General features: G+C 40.0%; 1 protein-coding gene across 3 annotated transcripts in view; it reads left to right on the top strand.

Moving 5' to 3' along the window:
- The first annotated feature begins 10,026 nt into the window (after positions 1 to 10,026).
- Positions 10,027 to 16,134, top strand: part of LOC129767700 (uncharacterized) — a 46,214-nt gene continuing 40,106 nt past the window's right edge. The window contains exon 1 of one of the 3 annotated variants that reach the window (XM_055768858.1): positions 10,027 to 10,253. The gene's annotated coding sequence lies outside the window, so the exon portion shown is untranslated. Of the gene's footprint in view, positions 10,254 to 10,290; positions 10,485 to 10,697; positions 10,827 to 16,134 lie in introns of those variants that run through there. The other 2 variants (XM_055768857.1, XM_055768856.1) reach the window with 2 other exon arrangements.

A 16,134-nucleotide genomic window follows, 5' to 3' on the forward strand; every position in this document is an offset into this window, starting at 1 on the left:
AAAAAATATTTCTAATTCATTGTCTTTTTTATAGTAAATAATCTCTTTTAATATGTTTGTCGTGTTATACCGTCATGTTCATGAAATTTTATTAATTTGCTTATAATTTCCAACAACTTTTCCAAATACATCATCATGGTTCATTTTTTGACTCAAGCGTAACTTTTGAAAAGGACGTATCGATTTAAGTAAGAGAAATCTTTGATAATTTATATATCAAAAAATATGAGTCGTACCGAAATAGTGTGTTGGAAAGAGTTATAGAGTATTGTTGGCTTAATTTAAAAAAAATATACACTGAGAAGAAAAATTAGTACTCTTTTTTTTATTTACAAAATAAAACTTCAATTTGCGATATCAAAAAATATGTATTTTTTTTTATTTTTTTCATTTTTTTCATATAAAATAGAAGTCATGTAGAAAATTTAAGAAATGGGCCCAAGATGGTAAAACTTTTTTTGACGAATTTTGTGGAACATCGAATTTTTAGGAATTTTCGAAACTTCGAATTTTTGTATGTTAGCAACCATTCTTAGCCACAAATTATGAATTCTGATGTGATTTAAAACAAAAAAGGTTATTATCAATCTTAGAAGGAGATGTAAATTATGCAACCATTCTCGAGATATTAAAAAAATATTTCTAATTTATAATCTTTTTCATAGTAAATAATCTCTTTTAATATGTTTGTCGTGTTATACCGTCATGTTCATGAAATTTTATGAATTTGCTTATAATTTCCAACAATTTTTTTTGATTGATTGAAGTTTGTATTAAGATAAAAAAGATTTTTTAGTTTCGCTACGTTTTGTATTAACCCACATGTCTTCTAGTGTTTTTCTTAACGTAACTCCTAAACATATGTCTTTACCATAACGATGTATTTGGAAAAGTTTACTCCAACTCAAACGGAATACACACTTTCATTGGAATCAAAAATACAAGTTTTTAAAATCTGCATTTTTAGGAAGATTTCATTTGGAATTGCTGTATATTGACCCATGCTCACGTTTCAGTCTATAACTTTTCTCTGTCACGATCAAGAAAAAAATTAATTATGTGGAAATATGAATGATTCAATTCTCTATCTAATAAGTATGATTTTGAAGGTTGTTACTTGATAAACAATCAATTTATTTCAATTGAAATAATTCATTATTCATTAAATCCAGCAAGACGTTGAACAGACACTTGCACGCAACAAAAACTTTTATCCACTAATTTCACACAAGTCCGTAAAGAAGGAACGCGAAAACGAGAAATCTCGTGAGCGGTCCACAGAGGATGGGACGCGAAACACGAAACACGAAAAACACGTGAACGGTCCGCAAAGTGTTAAGCGCTAGAGAATGTAAGAACCTACAATAAGTGGATGAAAAAAATGAAATTTTATGCAGAAATCTTCATTAAAATTAATATTGAAGTAGTGTTCGGAATATGAATCAAGTTTCTACGCATGATTCAAATTCAAAACACTTTATTTTCAAGTGTAAACTTACTGAATTTTAATGTTATAAATAATTGAATAATCAAAACCTAGAAATTCTTTGGATTATAGCCTTTATTTTAACATCATTTACAGGTATCGATAACTTGGTCCCGAAACCATGTCAATTATTAGAAACAAATACAATCAATAATTAATAATTAATAATTAATAATTACAAAAGCAACATTCATTTGTTTTTGCGAGCATACCATTTTTCCAAAAAAGATCAGCAAATTGACTTTAATTTGATATATAGATCATATGATACAGTCCAGTAGTTTAAAGGTTATAATTTTTTTTAGGTTGCATTTTTGCCGTTTGGAATTGGAGACAAAAGTGATTAAACATATTTTTAGTTGTTCACCATGAATATGTATTTGTAAAACAATGATATTGTAGTATTTACGTGGTTTTACGTTAGATGAAGTTGAACGAAGTAAACGTAATTTTCCAGCTTTCTAGCTTAATTCGTATTTCTTTGGCTGTAAATTAGAATTAAGATAGTATAGATATAGATAGTATCAGACACTTTGATAGATATTTTGCCAATCATGGGTACGAGGAAAAATAAAAAAAAAGATTTTTAATTCAATTTTGAAACACTTCATCAAAACATGTTTTTTCTAAAGTTACACTCTTCAAGTTAATCGTAGTTCTTTGTATCATTCATTTTGTGGGGATTTCTGTCAAAGCAAGGTTTTAATAAATTTTTCTCGAAAAACTTTTGGATTAATTTTAATAACAATTAAAATATGTTAAATAATGAATAAATGGAATGACTTTTATCAGTTTCTCGAAGACCCGACTCACCGGCTACTTAATTGACTGGCCCACTCGATTTCAACAGCGTAAACCAAAAACGGAAATTCGCGTCCATTAAAAGAGAACCAATAACTCGATTTGGACTTCATTCATTACCCACGGAAACAGCTGCATCGCTAGGCGAGACCTCCCCCCACCCACTGTACACTATCCTTTCATCTCTTTTGCATCCTTCAGTCCTTTGTCGCACAAATTACCCCTCAAATTGGTTCCATTCATGTCGTCGTAATTAGATTATGTCTACCCGTAGCCGACCAACTCATTCAGTTAGTCATCTGTGTTCCGAAGTTCTACAGTGCTACACGACCAGAGTTTCAGACGCACAAAAATAAGCGACAAGATAGCATGCATCTCCATTGCCACCGCCGTATCAACCGTAAATCAAAGCCAGAAAGGCGATAAAATCTCCCGCGCGTTGGGTACCCTCAAATGTCATTCCAGATTGAAGCGTAGGGCACCGATTATATTTCAACAGAGGAATAATTATTTCCATTAAGCATAGCTACTCACATCTATTCGACGGTATTGACAACCTTCGCAGTTCTTGCTGGTGTTGCGTTCTATTCGCATCTCGCGAGTTGGCAATGCCAATGATGTCACACCCACAAGATGTGGCGCTTTTGCTGAAGCAAACAAAAAGTGATTCTTGAATATCGATGATAAATGTGAACGAATCTGATAAATTATGAATCTATCGATCAAATTAGTGTGAAGGCATGGCGCGAATCTTCTGAAGCGCATTTATCAGGATAACTTAAATGTTGTTGATCTATCGAGTTACACCAACATGAAGGCATCACAAATAAGAAGTTCGAAAAGATTTCGTTCTTTATATACAGGGTGTTTGGTAGCAGACACAGAATCTTTAAGGACCATATTTGATGGACAAATCCGTTTACGCATATGATCCATTCCAGGGTTGCCAACCTTCCAGTTTTATTTCTGAATATTGCCAGTTTTTTTGACATGCCAGCAAAACAGCCAAAAGTTCATTCGGCTTTTTTATTTTTTCGGAATTTTCCCCAGATTTATGTTTTTTTCTTCTGGTTGTGAAAACCCGTCTCCGCTTCACTCACAACTACGACCTTTATGAAGTTTACAAAAGTACGATATGGGATTTCCTCACTAATTTGCCTCCCTTTCATTGATACTCAGTTGGATCAGGCATATAATGTCAGTTTGGATAATGTTTATGTAGGTGCTGCTATGCGAAATGTTGGTCAATGAATATTTGAAGGTATGTTAAATTTGATCTGATTTCTGATTTCAAGACCAATTCGATAAAAAATTCTAGCTTTTAAGAAATATGTACATAATGAAGAAAAATAAACCAAAGTCAGGATTAGTCAAAATGACACAAATGTAAAACAATAGCATAGTTTTGAAATGTATGAGTACAAAAAGGGAAATTAAAATTGCTACATACTGTCTTACTGTCACTGTGTATCGTAATCCTTGGTGTTAATATAAACAAAATTGAGAAGAAAGTAAATTCTTCTCCTTTGGAGGAACACAACTTCCTTGCTCGTTTGATCTACGACAGCGCGGTTCGCGCTCAAACAACACTCAATCTATGGTGGGATAGCCAGTGTTCCGAACTTTATGTAGATAAGTCGAATGCATTTAAAGCTTTTCGGAAACGTGGAACCATTGAGAATTTTTAACACGTAACAAGCCCTTGAGAATCAATTTAAAAGCTTAATCAAAAGGAAAAAAAAGCATGCTAATTGGCGGAATTTTGTGGAGTGTTTGACACGAGAAACATCAATGAAAAATATATTGAAAGTGGCTCGATACATGAGAAATCGCTCTCCAGCGAATGAAAACGAAGAATATTCACATCGATGGATTTTAAATTTTTCGCGGAAGGTTTGTCCCGATTCCGCTCCCGTGCAAAAAATTGTTCCAGGTCAACCACAAGATAGGTGCGATCTTGATTCCGAGTTTTCGATGGTAGAATTCTCCCTTGCTCTCCTTACTTGTAACAATTCTGCTCCAGGATTGGATAGAATTAAGTTCAACTTGCTGAAAAACCTCTCCGATGTGGCGAAACATCGCTTGTTGAATTTATTCAATAAGTTCCTGGAGCATAATATTGTTCTGGATGATTAGACACAAGTACGAGTTATAGCTACTCAAAAACCCGGAAAGCTCGCGTCCAACTTCAATTCGTACCGCCCAATAGCAATGCTGTCTTGCATACGGAAATTTTTGAAGAAAATAATCTTGTTTCGCCTTCATACACTGCGTTACATAACTATAGAACCAATCCTTCATTGCACTTCTGACTGTGCATTCATGTCGATGAACAGCTATCTGAACCAGGTATTTTTGAAAACATTTTCCTCAATAAAGTTTAAATGGCCAATCGTATAAATGAAGATAGATATTGTATTCTTCACTATATACTTCAATTCAACCGACCTTTTACATATCTCTGGAAACTCAGAGAAATGGGTTGTTTCTATAATTATGAAACGCAGTGTATATGGGTTGTAACAAATGGCCTACTCTCAGATACACAATATGGGTTCCGCAGGGGTAAGGGTACGGATGATTGTCTTGCGTTGTTTTCTTCAGAAATTAAAATAGCTTGCGCCGAAAAAAAAAACAAATGGCTTCAGTATCCTTGGACATAAAGGGGGCTTTTGATACAGTTTCGATAGAGGTCCTGTCAGACAAATTACACTTTCGGGGTCTGCCGCCTCTATGAATAACATGTTATATAATTTGCTTTGTGTGAAACAATTCAAATTTTTTAACGGAGATTCGGCAGTGAGTCGGATCTTTTACATGGACCTCCCTCATTCTCCCTTTTGTGCAACTTCTACGTAAGCGATATTGACAATTGCCTTACGCAAAATTGCAGCCTTATACAACTTGCAGATGATGGAGTGGTGTCTGTCGTAGGATCAAATGAATCCGACCTACAAGAACCCTTACAAGATACTTTGAAAAAACTTTTAACCTGGGCCATTGGTTTAGGGATTGAGTTCTCCACGGAGAAAATAGCGATGGTCGTCTTTTCTAGGAAGTATAGTCCAGCAAAACCAAAGCTTCAACTTTTGGATAAAAACCGATGACTCATGCTATGTCATTCAAATATCTTGGAGTCTGGTTCGACTCCAAATGTACTTGGAAAGTCCATATTGAGTATTCGAGATAAACATGCCAACAAAGAACAAACTTTCTCCGTACAATTACCGGCACCTGGTGGGGAGCCCATCCTGAAGATCTTATAATGTTGTATCGAACAACTATTCTCTCAGTGATGGAGTATAGCAGTTTCTGTTTCTATCAGCTGCCAAAACACACTTCATTAAACTTGAGCAAATTAAGTATTTTTGTTTCCGTATTGCGTTGGGATGTATGGCCTCAACGCACACCATGAGTCTCTAGGTTTTGGCAGGCGTACTCCCACTAAAAGATCGTTTCAATTTGATATCCCTTCCATTCCTCATCCAGTGTAAGGTTATGAACCTATTGGTGACCGGAAATTTTGAGCAGCTGATCGAGCTAAATTTTCGCTTCGGACTCTTGAGTTCATATCATGAATTCTCTCTCATGCAGGTTGTTCCTTCTTCGCACATTCCCAGCGCACCCCCCCCCCCCCCTATCATGAGTATATTGTCCGGTTTTGCGTCTCGAACTATCTATAACTGATTCATGAAACACTAAATTGAAGTAATTACATAAAGCAATTGGAAAAGGAGGGTTTTGGAACAGGTGAGATGTGGGAAACTAATCCGATGCACGAAAAATGGGCACTACATACTAGGAATTAATATACGAAACAATAGCATCAAGAATACTATTTTAGTCGCTATCATATCAGAGTAGAGCCTCTCAAAACGGTCACATTTGTGAGATGTTTCAAAGGTTCATATATTACGTAACGGACTCAGGAAGGGAGGAGGGAAGCCCTTGTGGAAACTTGTTTAGAAATAAATCCAAATAAGTCTAAATTTTTTTATGCAAATGACCTTTGTTACATATTATGTAGTAAAGAGGGAGTCTAAAATGGTGAAAGATGCGTTACGTAACATTTGACCGACTCCTAGTTGCAAAATTAACAAATTTGACCTGTCTCATGTCTGTGTATTCATAAGTTACGTAGAATGTTTGTTTTGATTTCATGAACGAGGAAAAGTAAACAGAGGCGCCACGTCCAATTTTGTCGTAATCAACTGCGTTGCATCGAATGCCAATCAATTGGAATTTTTTTTTTCCTTACGCTAACAGCGCTTCACACGTGAATTTTAAAAATGGGGAAGTCTTTTAATGCTTAGGAAATCTCACTAACAGCTTTTCTTGATATTGAGGTAGCATTTGATAATGCATCCCACAACTCTATAAATAAGGTTATGAAAAAATTGTAATTTGCATCTCCAACTGAATACATGCCATGCTAACCAACCAACTAATAACAGCGAAATTAGGAGGATCTACTCCAACAACGAAACCAACTAGAGGTTGCCCTCAAGGAGAAGTTCTGTCTACTTTGTTGTAGTCCCTAGTTGTCGACGATTTTCTTAACTGCCGATCTATGCATAGTTATCTCATATTCCAAAATCAGCAACTGAGAAAAAAACCATCAAAGTTATCTAGCATGTTTGACTACCAGAAGCTTTACTGCCGTTCTACGCATAGTTGTCCCATGTTCCAAAATCAGCAACTGAGCAAAACGCCTGTCTACCAAATGTTTTAAGCATTCCGATTTACCAATACACTGGGTTTTTTATAAGCATAGAGCTATTGTTTAATGAAATGTGAAAAGATCCCCTCGTTTGAATCAATCAATCTTGGTTACAGGCTTAAAAATTCATGGTGGGACAGTTATGCCTAGAATATCAACATGGAACAACTGAACTAGATGTTGTTTTTTGAAATACTGGGATCAAGCAATACGTTTTTTAGTGTTTTCCAATAGATTATGTTAAAAACATTGTTTTATGAAGAAGGGAGTAATCTGCAATACTTTGCAGAATAGAAATCTCATTGTTATTAGGCATTCGCTAACAAGGTTTACACGTATTCTGTTAAACTTTTCTTTTGTTTGTTTGAGAATTGGTTCATTCTTCTAAACCAAAAATAAGTACATTAGCCCTGCTGAAAGCGTGACATTTTGTATTTGAACCGACTATTCGATAGGGATCTACAAAAAATATATGGTGGAACAGTTATGAATAGAATATCAATATGGGACAATTGAGCTTGATGTTGTTTTTATAAAAGCTTGGAACAAACTTTTTCTTTTTTTTGTGTTTTTCCGGTAGAGTAGGCATAAAAACATCGTTTTATGAAGAAAAGTGAAAATTGTCAAAAGTAACATGGGACCACTATGCGTAGCACGGCAGTTTAAGCGTTTCAGTTTACCAATAGACAGGGTTTTTTTATAAGCAGTAAGCTGTTGTTCAATGTAGTGTGAAAAGATCCCCTCACTTTAATCGATCAATCTTTATTACGTTCCTAAAAATTTATGGTGGAACAGTTATGTCTAGAATATCAACATGGAACAATTGAACTTGATGTTGTTTTATTAATACTGGGAACAAACAACAAGTTTTTTGTGTTTTTTCTGAAAGATTATGCATGAAAACATCAAACATCAACGCAAAGATTGATCTGCAGCACTTTTGCAGAACATAAATCTAATTGTTTTTAGGCATTCCCTAACAAGGTGTACACGTGTTCTGTTAAACTTTGTTTTATTTGTGTGAGAATTAGTTCGTTTTTCCAAACCAGAAATGAGTGCATTAGTAATGCTGAAAGTGTGACATAAAATACTTGTTCTTGAACCGATTCATTTATTTTATATTTTCAAAAAATACATTGTGGGACTGTTATGCCTAGAATATTAACATGGGACAATTGAGCTTGATGTTGTTTTTTTAAAAGCAAGGAACAAACAATAAGTTTTTTCGTGTTTTTCCGAGAGATTCTGCATAAAAACATCGTTTTATGAAGAAAAGTGAAAATTTCCAAAAAGTAACATGGGACAACTATGCGTAAAACGGCAGTTAATAACCTAGCAAAATTTAGGATACGAAGTCATTGGTTTTGCTGATGACATAATCATTTTAATGAGGGGTAAATGTGAGTATACTATTTCCAACAGTATTTTGTATTCGCATTTGTATATGTATTTGTGGAAAAGCACTGCATGAAGTACTTATTCAGAAATTTCACTCGTTTCTCAATGGACCTTTCGATACTATCGGTGAATTACAAAAATGTTACCAACATGTAATTTTTCAGGCGCGCGTGTTGACACAATTTTATAAGCGTTATCTACGAATACTTTTTAAATGACCCAATTCCTTACGGTAGGTGGAAACGCTCCGAAGTGGTTGGAACAAGGTAGTCTTTGTAGGGTACAATTGATGAATTCTATGTTCAATTGTCGATCAACAGGACATTCTATTCTAATCTATTGATTAAACGAAAACTGAACATTTATGTACCAAACTAAAACTTGTTGAGGGATTATTGAATTATGACTCGAGGAATCCAGGATAGAATGGTCATTAGACGGCACAAGCATCAGCTCGTGTAGAGTTGTCATGAGCGGTACAAACCTTGGCTCTTGTTGAATGATCAGTGGACTGCACAACCTTTGGCCCGTGTATCTGTAAAGAGTGTGTATGTATTGCCGCGAATAAGTAAAAGTTTATAGATCGATTATTGAATTATGATGAAATGGATTTAAGCACTGACCTTATTTCATCTGCGCAAGAATCAACATCCGCCGCCAATAGACAAACAGTAACCCACGAAGGTAAATCGCTATGCAACATCATTAACACTATCCAAACCAAGGGAGTCTAATGGTTCCAAATATACAGTTGTACCTTATGGTTTAAGTTACCTTTCCTTATTATCACCATCGTTGCGGTCACCGATGGATTCCTAATGACATTTCATTCATAGTTTTTTTTCTATATGCAATTCGAAAGGGGGGGATGTAAGAGCGGCCATTGATCGAGAAAAATGGAAATAAACATGCATTTTTAAGCACTGCCAGCAGCAGTCGTTGCCTTCAAAACACGATGACGACAGAGACCCTACGGGTCGAACAAAAATGTGGTCTGGTGAGTTTTTGGTGCGTTTACAAACCAACCAGCCTCTTATTACGTTATCTGCGCGTGCAAAAAAAAAGAAAATAAAAAGACACAGTATGGAATGTTCCCTCACCGTGGTTCACACGGATGGCTATGGAATAGCGAAGGTTTTCTCGAATAAATATATCGACTATTGGGGCCTAGCCCCAATGTTTGTGCAGACTGTTGATGTGGTGGAGCGTAAACATGACATATTTTTTTCCAATTATTCGCCCCGTGAGTGCTTTTCGTATTTGGTCTATTATAATTTATTTATTTAAGACCTCACATGGAACATAACGCAAAATCAATCCTGTCTAAAGTATAATCATTGGTCTCAGACGGCGTCTCCCATGTGATCGCATTCCGCGCCATCAGTCGCTTTTGTGGAATTGTTTCAAGTCCGAATATGAAAGGCGTGCACAGTTGTCGAGACCTATACTATGGTTCGAGTCATTCACTCAGTCAGCGGCCACAGAATTCGAAAACCGATCGATTCGGTCTGCAAATATTGAGACCGTTCAGTTTGACTCAACTCATAAGTGAGTAAACATCAACATTTCCCAAGTGCGTCCAAGTTCTAGAGCCAACAGACCTCCGAACCACGTTCGCTTTGGTAGTTAAGATCGAGGTGCGCGGAAATGTGCTGCTGTTCGAATAGAAGCAAACCTAACGAAAACAAACTATGAATATGCAAATCGGTTGTCGAGTGGTATAACTCCGCCAAAGTACGCGATTGCGCCGATTTTCCGAATAAGCTCAAGTTTGCGTGGTTTCCTAAGCGCGGTCGTTGCGTCGCTGTGTCTTCAAACTTCGTGATCGTAGTGCAGTAATTGCTTCTGGTATATTCGTGTAACTTGAATGGTGATAGAGAGACAGCAAGGAAAAAACCTATAGGATAATGAAAACGAAAGTGAAGTCATCGCTTTTGCGCTGACGACCAAATAAGACGCACCATACGACCCGAGCGGATTTCACCTCCCGAGCTCTGTCTTTGGAATGTTCGACGTGTGTAATAATATTGGAGTGATAAAAACGTATAAATAACTGCTGGGAATCGCGGCACGGTGGAGGTAAACTTGGGCGATAAACACCTGACATTATCAACGGTGACCGGAGGCTACGGGGAAACTCGTTTCTTCCCCAAAGTGCGACATCATGTGGACTTGGCTATCGGTTGGATGCTGACTGATAGGAGTGTCTCCCCACAGAGGGCACGGGCCTTCCTTATCCAACCATGGTGTCCATATCACGCCGGTCAGTGTCGGTTGTCTGTTTTCAGTGTAAGGAAGTGCGTATACATTGCTTTGATGAGCTGGTTGATTCCGTGAGGGAAATTGATTGAAGAAACCTAACACTGTTAAGTGATTGAACGAGGGACGTCGCCTTTTTCTCCAGCACAGGCGGAAGTATCGGTTAGTTGGCGCTAAATGATATGCAGTTTTATCAGCGGAATCAAGTGGAAATTGCATGATCTCGTGGAAGCTGCTAAAGTTACATCATGTGCCTCGCCAACATTTACATAATAACTTGCCATATTGGCGTACCGACTGTGCATAACACATAAAAAGAACTGCGGAGTGATGATTATAGTGCTTATTGTGACAGGGTCACATTGTGTTGGAACTGGTCTTTTTTTTTGGCAAAACTACGTATACATAGTTTATTTGTTTCTGCGACAAATAGCTCATGATCATGCTCATGACTTCGATTGCTTAACGCACATTAAACACCATCTCGAAAAGAAAAACAACCATACCTTCCTACCATTTACTCGAACAATCCGCGTCGATCTATCAGTTTGCATTCATCTAATGTGATTTAGAACCCCAAAACACTGAAGCAAGATTTTCATTTATTAATGCAGAAGTATCTGACTTCTATAAACGAGTTCACATAATTTGTATTCAACGAAATTTCCAGCGTCTCTCACAACCTTCAGCATTTCCACTTCTTTTCATCACCTTAATATCTTGGTGTATTAGATGCCCTAGGTGTTCACTTACAGCGCTGAGATTTTCAGGAAAATTGTCATTTTGACGTAGGATTACGTCTTTCGAGGTCATATTGGGGTACAAATTGAAAATCGAAAATCGAGCACTTCATGAAAATTGTCCAATTTCAAACGCTTATTGCTCACTCATTTCATGATGGATTGATAAAATTTTTGCGACAATCGTTTCTGGTACTTCATAAAAAAAAATTATTTTGAAGAAAATAATATATGTCATGAAACTAACTATCGAACAATTGGAAAATCTCAACCCCTATCCTAACGGACCAATCAGAAGTGGGTATTTCTGATCGGTCGAAATTGACGACACATGCGGCGGGTCCCTAACAGAGACATCAAAACCAAGCTGCCTGGGGGAAATCGGCATTGCAAATACATGAAAGTAGGGGGAGCTTTTGTTCCTACCGAATATTTCGTTTTTCTTTTTTTTTGGGCAGACTTATCTCACTTCTTAACTAGGCGAACCTAGCCAGAATTTTCACCTGCCCCCGGGCTTCTGAATGCCAAAGGGGGACTAGGCTCTGCGGAATGCACGTATCTGCATGCTCGTGCTGTTTTAGTCCTGACCGAGGAATTGTCGGACAATCGCGCAGGTGCTAAGGATGACCGACTTTTGGATGCCGGCCAATTCCTTCTCGATGTTCAACACCTTTAGCGCTTCCAGAAGTGTCTTCGGGATAATTCCAGTTCCAGAGAGAACGACTGGAACAATTCTTGGGACCTCCCTTAGCCCCCACAGTTCCTTGAGCTCCACGGCCAATGGTCGGTACTTGCAGATTTTGCGACCGTGGGTCTCCTCCAGATTCTGGTTCAGTGGAATAGCGACATCGATGATGGTGACTTTGCGGTCGCTCTTGTCGTAAACCATTATATCTGGCCGGTTGTGGTGGATCGAGAGGTCGGTCAGAACAGTGCGATCCCAGTACAGCTTGAAACGGTCATTTTCCAGGACAGGTGCAGGCAGGTACCGGTAGTTTGGTACGTTGTCTTCCAGTAGAGCACATTGGAGCGCCAGTTGTCGATGAACAATACGGGCCACGTTGTTGTGGCGCTCGGTGTAGGCTGCGTTGGCCAAAACGGGACAGCCTCCCATAATGTGCTCTATGTTTTCACCTGGTTGATGGCACATCCGGCAAATGTCATCAACGTCTTGATGCCAGACGTACCGCCTGCAGTTTCTCGTCGGCATTATCCTGTCCTGGATGGCTATCATGTCGGCTTCTACTACTGAAGAGAGTTCACCACGCGTTAGCCACAGATTAGATGCGGCCTTGTCGACGTGTGGCCGGTCCAGTTGATGGGGTGGGCACCATGCACTCCCTGCTTATGTCTTCGACAACCCGGATAGCTACACCTAGACGCTGACGTGAATCAGCGTAGACCTTGAGATCGTCCATGTAAAAGGTATGGGTCACTTCTTCGTGGGCGCCGTCGCCATACCTTATTTTATAGCCATGACCGTTTCTATTGAGCGTCCTACTGAGGGGGTTCAGTGCCAGACAAAACCAAAGCGGGCTGAAAGAGTCGCCTTGGAATATCCCCCTCTTTATCTGCAGCGTTCTAGACTGCAACACATTTTCCCCATCACTGAGGTGCAGAGACGTACTCCACTGCCTCATCGCATGCTGCAGGAACCTAACGACGACGGGATCAATTTTGTAGAGCTCCAATACCCGGACGAGAAACGAGTGAGGTATGGAGTCATAAGCCTTCCTGTAATCGATGTAGGCCATACTTAGGTTCCGCTGGTTATATACCGCCTGGCCGACTATGGCTGCGTCGATGATGGCCTGGTCTTTGCAGCCATGCGTATTTTTCCTGCATCCTTTCTGCTCTTCTGCGATGATGTGATGCTGTTCGCAGTGAGCAGAAACTTTGGCGGTAATTATGCTGCTCAGTATTTTGTACAGACTCGATAGGCACGTTATCGGTCTGTACTTTGATGGGTTCAATGTGTTGCTGTCTTTCGGGAGGAGGAAGGTGACGCCACGGGTGGCGAATTCAGGAAGGTTGTGTGGGTCACGTAGCACCTTGTTGAAGCACTCAGCTATCTTTGGATGTGCGACGGTCAGCTTCTTGTGCCAAAAGTTCTGGACACCATCGGGGCCCGGTGCTGCCCAGTTCCTCAGGTACCGCGAGGCTTCGCGGACATCGTTCTCTCCGACGATGATAGCTGGCATCTCTCCAATTTCACCACAACTCTCCTCCTCCCGTCTTAACCACATTTGCCCGTCGCGATGTTCTACTGGGGTCTCCCAAATACCAGCCCAGAAGTTCGTCACATCGCTAATATCTGGCAAACCTTCGCGGTAGTCGGGCTTCTCGTCGCTAATGTGGTCGTAGAACGCTTTTTCGTTATCTCTGAACATCCGATTTTGTTCCTGGCGCTTTGCAGAGTCAGAGTAACGTTTCAGCCGTTTAGTTAGGACGCTCAATTGCTGTACCAGTGTGTCGAGTTTTTCCGTCAGCTGGTGAGCTCCCAGCTGGCGAAGTTCAGTAGGCCGCACGATCACAGCAACTTGGCGACATAATTTCGCCGATCTGCTGCCTCTTTTGTACGCCATCAGTCTTCCAATTGCGGCGCGCTTGTTTAGGATCCGTTGCTCCAATCTCCTTCGCCATGGAGGCTCACGCCTTTCACGGAGATGTTGGAGCAGTCCGCCTCTTGGCCTAATACGGTATCCTAAACTTTTGGCGGTCGCCACAGCAGCACAGTAAACTTTCAGTTGCAGCTCCTCCATGTTCTCAGCATCAACCAAGTGCAGCGGAAGAACGTGCTCGTTCATGAGCTTTACTGCACTTGTCAGCCTGCGGGAATGCTGCAACTTCGGGATCCTGGGGCGCGACAAAGGGTCCGTGTCGCGGAACTGTGAGATCGCCTCGTCGTAATGGAAGACCAGATCGCGTAGTAGTTGTTGATCTGGCTGTGGATCTTCCGGCTCAGGGGGTTGTTGTACTGTGGCCTCCACTGGTGCTGATTCGCGTGCCCCACTCGCGAATGAATTGCTCAGCCGTACTGAACTTCGTCTCGACACATCGCTTGCTCTGCTTGTTCTGGAGCTTAGTTCTCTCTGCACCTGCTGCTTGATCTCGTCGACTTGCGTTTGGGAGAGCATATTGTTGCGTACAATCGCTCTACGCCTCGCGTTCATCGCGTTTTGGTCAAGCCTCCCGACGAACTCTGGATACGCTTCCTCGAACATTGCGAGTATTCGAGGGCGACCGCTCATGTCCGTCTCCAAAGCAGTGCAGATGTAATAGGCGCGGATCACGAATTCATTCATTTCATGTGTCCACATGATCCGTCGCCTAGTAGTACCCACAAGTGTGGACGACTGTCGTCTGACAGTCGCAACACGCCTCGTAGGCGCAGCGTTTCGTTGGTGATGTCGATGGCTGCTGTTTCCGTGTGGCGGTAGCTCTTCGGGTTGAACCCGGCTGGTGGCCCGCTCTTGCACATCGCCCTCCAGCCGCTGGCCGCTCGCTCTTACGCCCGTTCCAGGACCAGCTCCAGTTCGGGGACCCTCCTCGGGCGATCGCATTCTGAGTATTCTTCGCGAACGTAGCTCCATTTTCTGGGTGTATCTCCTTTGCCCGGGAGACAGCGGGTTGGCAAGGCCTCCATGACCCGGGAGGCCTTCCCCGGGAGAGATATAGCGCTCTGACTCGCTCGCACCCCCTCACTTAGCTACTTTCGACACCCGTTCTCGGAGCCAAGACCAGGTGTGTGTTTCCAGTTCACGCCCGATCTAAAAATGTCGTCATATGATCTTCGTGGAGGCGTGAGATAGGAACATTTGAGACCAACAGGTAGGCTCCTACCCTAGTGTTGATCCCCATTTGAGAACCATTTCTTTTATTTCTTTGTTTCTTTTATTTATTTTGTTTATTTTTGTTTGTTTCTACAATATTGTTCCAAAAAACGATTTTTTATCACTTCTGATGTTATTTTAGAATGTATCAAAATTTTGCAACCAATTTTTTGTAGCAAATTCTAATACCCCTGGAAAGGACCGATGGTTTGCGTGGTTTTTCAGAGGCAGCTGAAGATGGTTGATTCATGATTCATTTTGTTCTCACGAGAATAGCACACAAACTGATCGTATGTCGAGATTTGTGTCTTTAATGGGAATGCATATAGTGCACTCAATGTGCATCTCTTCTTCTAGACATAGAGATACCATCTGTCCAGTTTTAGCAGGATGCGCCCTAATTTTAAAATGCTTCTGGCGCGTCCTGATTTTAATGAAAAGTTCAATTTTGTTAACGAATCATCATTCATCACATAATTCAGTAATTTTTTTGTATTTTGTTTTTGAGTTAAAAATTTTTGACGTAGGATTACGTTGTTGGGGAACATATTGGGGTCAAATTGAAAAACGAAAAAGCTGCCAAATCGCAAAAAATGTCCAATTTCAAGCGCTTATTGCCACGTCATTAAGCTAATCTTATGGATTTACGAGATATTTGCATCAATCGATTTAAGTACTCCCTAATTACTACAATGAAGAAAAATATATATTTTATAAAACTAACCACCGAACTATTCGAAAATACCAAGCAATATCTACACGAATATCCCGCGTTCTGATTGGTCAATTGGCACAAGCAATCTCAAACAAATGACACACGAATTTCTGCACAACTCGAGAACTAATCAAGCAGACGGAACCAAATTTGCCATGTGAATATTTTAGAGGGCACGATAC

This window comes from Toxorhynchites rutilus, chromosome 2, assembly GCF_029784135.1.
Source record: "Toxorhynchites rutilus septentrionalis strain SRP chromosome 2, ASM2978413v1, whole genome shotgun sequence".
In the NCBI taxonomy this organism is placed as follows: domain Eukaryota; kingdom Metazoa; phylum Arthropoda; class Insecta; order Diptera; family Culicidae; genus Toxorhynchites; species Toxorhynchites rutilus.